Source organism: Zalophus californianus, chromosome 7 (assembly GCF_009762305.2).
Source record: "Zalophus californianus isolate mZalCal1 chromosome 7, mZalCal1.pri.v2, whole genome shotgun sequence".
NCBI lineage: Eukaryota > Metazoa > Chordata > Mammalia > Carnivora > Otariidae > Zalophus > Zalophus californianus.
This window is the reverse complement of record NC_045601.1, coordinates 44,997,753-45,004,712: the sequence shown is the minus strand read 5'-3', so window position 1 is coordinate 45,004,712 and position 6,960 is coordinate 44,997,753.

Genomic DNA, 6,960 nt, shown 5'->3' with positions numbered 1-6,960 from the left:
CTAATTTTAATTTCTGAGGCAATTCTCTCCAGGCCTATATAAATCCTTTTTTTTTTTTTTTTACTTCTCTTTTTTTCTCTTTTCTTCTCTTTCTTTCTTTTTTGGAACATTACCCAAAAAAATCCACTCTAAAAATTTTAACTAGAATGTTGGTGTTTAGCATCTTGGAGATGCCATTGATGTTTTATGGGGTTTTGTGTGTGTGTGTGTCTGTTTTTTTAATTCTCTCACAATGTCATCTCCAGAGAAGGTGTTCAAAAACTATTTTTTGAGAAGATGGTAGATAGAAATATGGATAGATGGATGGATGGTTAGAGGCACTAGCCAAAAAACAAATGAGTGAATGAATTAATGAATGAACTTAGAACCATTTGTCTTTTCAGTTGTTGATGAGAAAATATTATAACCTTGTTAGAACCATTTATCCATTTATTTAATGGGCCCTTTTATTCACTTATTTTGTATTTTCTCACTTTAGTTAAGCATTGATAATTGGAAATATAAAATTGAAAATTACCGTGCTATTTACACTCGCCCATTCTCACTTGATATGCCAAGAATTTTGGTTACAAATCAACAGATATCAATTATCTACCTCTCTAATCTACTGGAAAGTATAATATGACAAACTGTTAAGCTTTTGTATCTATCCAGGACCAAAAGAACTAACTGTCCCAAAAGCATTTCTTATTTTGACAATGGCAACTATTGCTTTCATCCAAGTTTAAATAACTAGAACCTATACTAGCTGGCTTTTTTCCTACACATTAAAGAAGTCAAAAAATAACTTATCCTAGAATTATTAAAAGTAAAAACATATAGGTAGTGCAAAAGTAAGTTAGAACTGGGTGTATAATAATTTCTGCACAAAGCTGGATTGAGCCAGTGAAAGATTGTGGGGAGCAAGAAAAAGAGGCCTAACCAGCTCTTCTTGTACAAAAGAATGGGATCTAAAATGAGTCAAATCTAACACCATACAGGGATTTCTCAAAGTCTTGATTGTAATTTTATATATGTTAAACCTAATTTTATCTACATTTAGAAATTTTTATCTATGTGATGGTCAATATAGCCATGATGTAATAATTATACTTAAATAACATTCCTGTGGCAAAATCAAGGCTTAGTTTTGGAAGTTTTTTTTTTTTAAGTGTATTTAATCTTTTTTTTAAGATTATTTATTTATTTATTTGACAGAGAGAGAGAGACAGCAAGAGAGGGAACACAAGCAGGGGGGGATGGGAGAGGGAGAAGCAGACTCCCCGCTGAGCAGGGAGCCCGATGCGGGACTCGATCCCAGGACCCTGGGATCATGACCTGAGCTGAAGGCAGACGCTTAACGACTGAGCCACCCAGGCGCCCCTGGAAGTTCTGAAGAAAGACACATGAAAATGTAACAGTGGTTATCTGGTGAGGAAAAGAAATTAAGACGACAGAAGACATTCTGTGCTATGCTTCTGAAATGTTTTATCTTTTCACAGTAATTGCATCTTTCATTTTCAGAAGAAAAAATAATCTAAAACTTTTGTTTACGTTTGGCTTCTGGAGTTTATGTGGTAAAGCATTCCCAGAAGATTGCTAGTCTATATTATAAAGATGTCTACTCATATTCGTATCAATTCCTTCTCATTCAGTGTGCATAAAGACATAACCATCTCAATGAATACAAGATTTCAGAGATCAGAGCACAGACACTAGAAGATGTGTATTATCACCATAGTGGAAATATTGTTACTAGCCAAAGTTTTCACAAGGTCATGGTTTCCTCAAAATGGAACTGAAGAAATTAAAAGTCCTTATTATTCTAAGTTGGAAAGCAATTCTGCAAACCTAGCTATCTACGTAATACAAATTTATTACAGATTACTATTTAACTGTGTGTCTCTGATCAATGTCTACAATTACATACTACACAACACACATATTTCAAATTCACAACATTCTGTAAGCAACAGAGCATTCAAAATAACGGCTTGAACTGGAGACACTGCTTTGTTTAAAGCACTTACCTAGGGGCGCCTGGGTGGCTCAGTCGTTGAGCGTCTGCCTTCGGCTCAGGTCATGATCCCAGGGTCCTGGAATCGAGCCCCGCATCGGGCTCCCTGCTCCACGGGGAAGCCTGCTTCTCCCTCTCCCACTCCCCCTGCTTGTGTTCCCTCTCTCGCTGTCTCTCTCTGTCAAATAAATAAACTCTTTAAAAAAATAAAAAAATAAAAAAAATAAAGCCCTTACCTGTTTAACTAGTTTCAGAAAAGACCTTGGAACCCATAATAATAACTTGGGTTTATTGCTTAGGTAACTGCAGAGAGGAATAAGGTGCACATTTTTATTTTTTTATTTTTATTTTTTTAAAGATTTTATTTATTTGAGAGGGAGAGAATGAGAGAGAGCACGAGAGGGAAGAGGATCAGAGGGAGAAGCAGACTCCCTGCTGAGCAAGGAGCCTGATGTGGGACTCGATCCCAGGACTCCAGGATCATGACCTGAGCCAAAGGCAGTCGCTTAACCAACTGAGCCACCCAGGTGCCCAAGGTGCACATTTTTAAAGAGTACAAGAACTAGATTTTATAAATTGACTAATTATTTTAAAATAGTAATATCAAATCATAACTCATTTATCAAACACTGGAGAATTAGGTGTGGCACATTACCGATTTTTCAAATAGCTAAAGTTAACCATTTCAAATGTCTTTTTTATTTTTAGCCACAATCTTTGAAAATTGCATCAGATATTTTCTCACCTAAATGAACAGAATATATGGAGCAGAAATTACCTTTGTCCCAAGGGTCAGGGATATCAGTTATTGCACTGCATGAGACATTTCACAATTACTAAGGGGTTTTTTTGTTTGTTTTTTAAGATTTTATTTATTTGATAGAGCGAGAGAGCACAAGCAGGGGGAGTGGCAGAAGGAGAGGGAGAAGTAGGCTCCCAGGAGCCTGATGTGGGGCTCGATTCCAGGACCCTGGGATCATGACCTGAGCCGAAGGCAGACGCTTAACCGGCTGAGCCACCCAGGCACCCCCTAAAGTTTTTATATGCGGTTTGGCTCCCTTGCTACCTCGTCTAAGGTCTGTTTTTCCCAGCATGGCTGCAGCTCCCCCTTTTCATTTTTTTTCTAATATACCACACCCTAGGAACTTAGTAATAAGTGAAAGTAACCAGTGAAACCTGATAAGCAAGCTTGCTTAATCTGTACACTTAATTTTACACACAAACTTGAGTCCAAAGGTTCTGATAGGAAACTCTGATTAGGACTTCATTCCCCTCTGGTGGTATACCTTTACCCCTCAACTCAGTATACTGCTCTTTGCCAAGTCCAGGCTATACCTTGATCTAGGTGGGTGAGATGGTAGGAAAATTGGTTGCCAAATAATAAAAACAACACAGTTCTGGTTATTTGTGTGCCTGTGACAGCTGCAGTCACCGAGAGTGATCTCAATAAGTACCCCCTCCCCCATGCAGCTATACACAAATTGAGTAATAAAGGAAAAATGGAACCATTGCCAACTGACGTTGGTTGGCAGTGTGAGACCCAACTGGGTCTACTGACTAAACTATGGTATTAAGATTTTCCCACTCCATCTTCAACAGCCCTGAACCTAAGCAGACCTGTGGGATAAGGGCTCCCTCTAAAGAAAAGAAGGAAAGAGCTGAGTTGTGCATTCCTAGTGTGTCTTTCTTTCTTTCTTCCTTCCTTCCTTCCTTCCTTCCTTCCTTCCTTTCTTTCTTTCTTTCTTTGTTTCTTTTCTTCCTTCCTTCCTTCCTTCCTTTCTTTCTTTCTTTGTTTCTTTTCTTTCTTTCTTTCTTTCTTTTTCTTTCTTTCTTTCTTTCTTTCTTTCTTTCTTTCTTTCTTTCTTTCTTTCTTTCTTTCTTTTTCTTTCTTTCTTTTTAAAGATTTTATTTATTTATTTGACAGAGAGAGACACAGTGAGAGAGGGAACACAAGCAGGGGGAGTGGGAGAGGGAGAAGCAGGGTCTCCACTGAGCAGGGAGTCCAACGCCGGGCTCGATCCCAGGATCATGACCTGAGCCAAAGGCAACCGCTTAACCAACTGAACCACCCCTAGTGTGTCTTTCTTAATTTACCGTTCTGCCGAGCTGATGTTTACAGCTTCAATGTCATGTACCACCCGCCGTCCATTACTTCATCTTGTCCTCCTTTAGGCACCACAGGTGTGGAGGACTGCACTAATCCTACTCATCCCGAGGCAGAGTCTCATCAGTGTCAAGAGTCCATAAAAAAAAGCTCCTTTTTGCTTATTTATTTATACACTACCCCTGTTTTCTTTCCCACCACAGGCAACAACACTAATATAGTTTATATGTTTTCTTGAGTTTGTATGCAACCGCGTGAAAAGTATTGCTGTTGGAGTATATATTTTGAAAAACTTTATATAAATGTACATAATCATGATCCCATTCTGTGACTTATTATTCTTACCATGTTTTTAAGGCCTGTCTGTGTTATTATATGTACATCAAGTTCATTGCTTCTAAATGTTACATGGTGCTCCGAGATGTGCAACCACGACATTTCACTCCCTATTCAAAGTGATAGACATCCTGATTCTTCTACAACTTCATGCTTATCGCATTATGGTCCTGATCTCATCATTGAGCTGTGGGTGCCTAATCTGCGCACTGCCAAATTACCTAGAGGGGCTGCATCAATCTACATTCCCTCCGGCAATGCAAGAGAGCTCCTATTACCCAAAATCCCCACCACATTTTATATTATCTTTCTATTTTTGCCATTCTCATGGGTGTAAGCTGGTATCTCATTGATTTAAAATTCACATTTCTCTCTGATTGCTGACAAGTTTGGACAGCTCTTTATATATGTGTTAGCCACTTTCTGTGGCTTCTGTAGTAGTTTCTGTAAGTAGTATGTCATATCCTTTGCCCATTTTCTGTACATTCCCTGGAATTTCCTGAATGATTTGTAGATACAAATGTATTCCAAATGTTGGTTCTTTGTCTGTTGAGGAGTTGCAAAAATCTTCCTTTAGTGTTTCATTTACCTCTAAATTTTGTTCAGTATGTCCTTTGCAAAATAGTTCTTCATTTTTTTCAATCAAATTCTTAAATTATCTTCCTTTATGGTTGTACTTTGGTTTTCTCTGCATCTAAATGAGCCCATACTTCTTCTTATGACAGTTTAGGGTAAGCCACTCACAGGTACTGTTTCCCACACCACCAGGTTGAGAAGATTCATATGACCTATTTTATCTATATAAAAATAGCACATTTTGCTTCCAATTGAAGTTGTTTTGTTTTAGCATTGGGATGGTATGGGCAGACAGATTTATTAATGACAGACTATAAATTGAACAAAAACATTCCTCTAATCCTACAGTGAATACAAACCAAATTACTCTGCGCTGTAGGTTAGCAAATGGGAAGAGAGGAAGTGGGCTGTCTACACCTGTCCAAAAACTCACAAATCAAGCCCCCCCACACTTAAATCAAGCTTAAGCCCTTGGGCGCCTGGGTGGCTCAGTCGGTTAAGCAACTGCCTTCGGCTCAGGTCATGATCCTGGAGTCCCGGGATCGAGTCCCGCATCGGGCTCCCTGCTCAGCAGGGAGTCTGCTTCTCCCTCTCCCCTTGCTCCTCCCCCTGCCCATGCTCTCTCTCTCTCTCTCTCTCTCTCTCTGTCAAATATATAATTAAAAACCTTTAAAAAAAATTAAGCCTAAGCCCAAATCTTGAGGGTGAGGGTCCAAACTGAGGTAGTCTATAGACTGACCTGGAGTCGCCACGGTCTTTTACAGTGGCCCTGCCTTATTGTGGGACTTTTGGCACAGGATAAGGTATATCCTTAATAGTTTTTGTTGTTGTTTTATTTAACTTTTTATTTTGAGAGAACTGTGGCTTCACACACAGTTATAAGGAATAATATAGAGAGATCTGGTATATTTTTTCCCCAATATTCCTAATGGTAACAACTTGCACCAACAGCTACAGTATACTTGTGATAACAAGTGAGATAATTGACATTGACTCTATGTATGTATTTCAATGTGTTCTCCACATCTCTAATTTTGTCATTTCAAGAATGTTATAGTAATGAAATCATACAACATGTGGCCTTTTAGGCTTGCATTTTTTTCACTTAGAATCATTTGCAGTGAATCTGGAGATTAATCCAAGTTGGTCCTGTGTCTGTTCCCTTTTTTCACTGAGCAGTATTTCATGGTACGGAAGCTGCACAGTTTGTTAAACCACTTGCTCACTGCGAGACATCTGGGTTGTTTCTAGTTTTTGACTACTATGAATAAAGCTAGTATCAACATTTGCATGTGGGTTTTTGTGTGGTCGTAAGTCTTCATTTCTGTGGGAAATGTGATCGGTAAGTTGTATAGTGGTACATTTAGTATATTAAGAAACTTGCAAAAAGGGGCCCCTGGGTGGCTCGGTAGATTAAGCATTTGCTCTGCCTTCGGCTCAGGTCATGATCCCGTGGTGCTGGGATTGAGTCCCGAGTTGGGCTCTCTGCTCTGTGGGGAGCATGCTTCTCCCTCTGCCTACCATTCCCCCTGCTTGTGCTCTCCCCACCCCCGACCCCCGACAAATAAATAAATAAAATCTTAAAAAAAAAAAAAGAAACTTGCAGATGATTTTCCAGACTGGCTGTACCATTTCATAATCCCACCAGGAATGTATGAGTGATTCAGCCTTCCATGTCCTCACCAGTATTTGGTGTTGTCACCATTTTTACTGAGCTGTTCTGATAGGTGTGTATGGATAACTCATAGTCTAAACTTGCATTTCCCTCATAGCTAATGACGTTGAATATCTTCTCATGTGCTTATTGATCATTCCAATATCCTCTTTGGGGAATGTGTCTTCATGTCTTTCCCATTTTCTAACTGGAGAGTTTAGGTTTTATACTGTTAAATATTATGAGTTCTTTATTCACTCTAGATATTAACCTTTGTCAGATATGTGGTTTGCT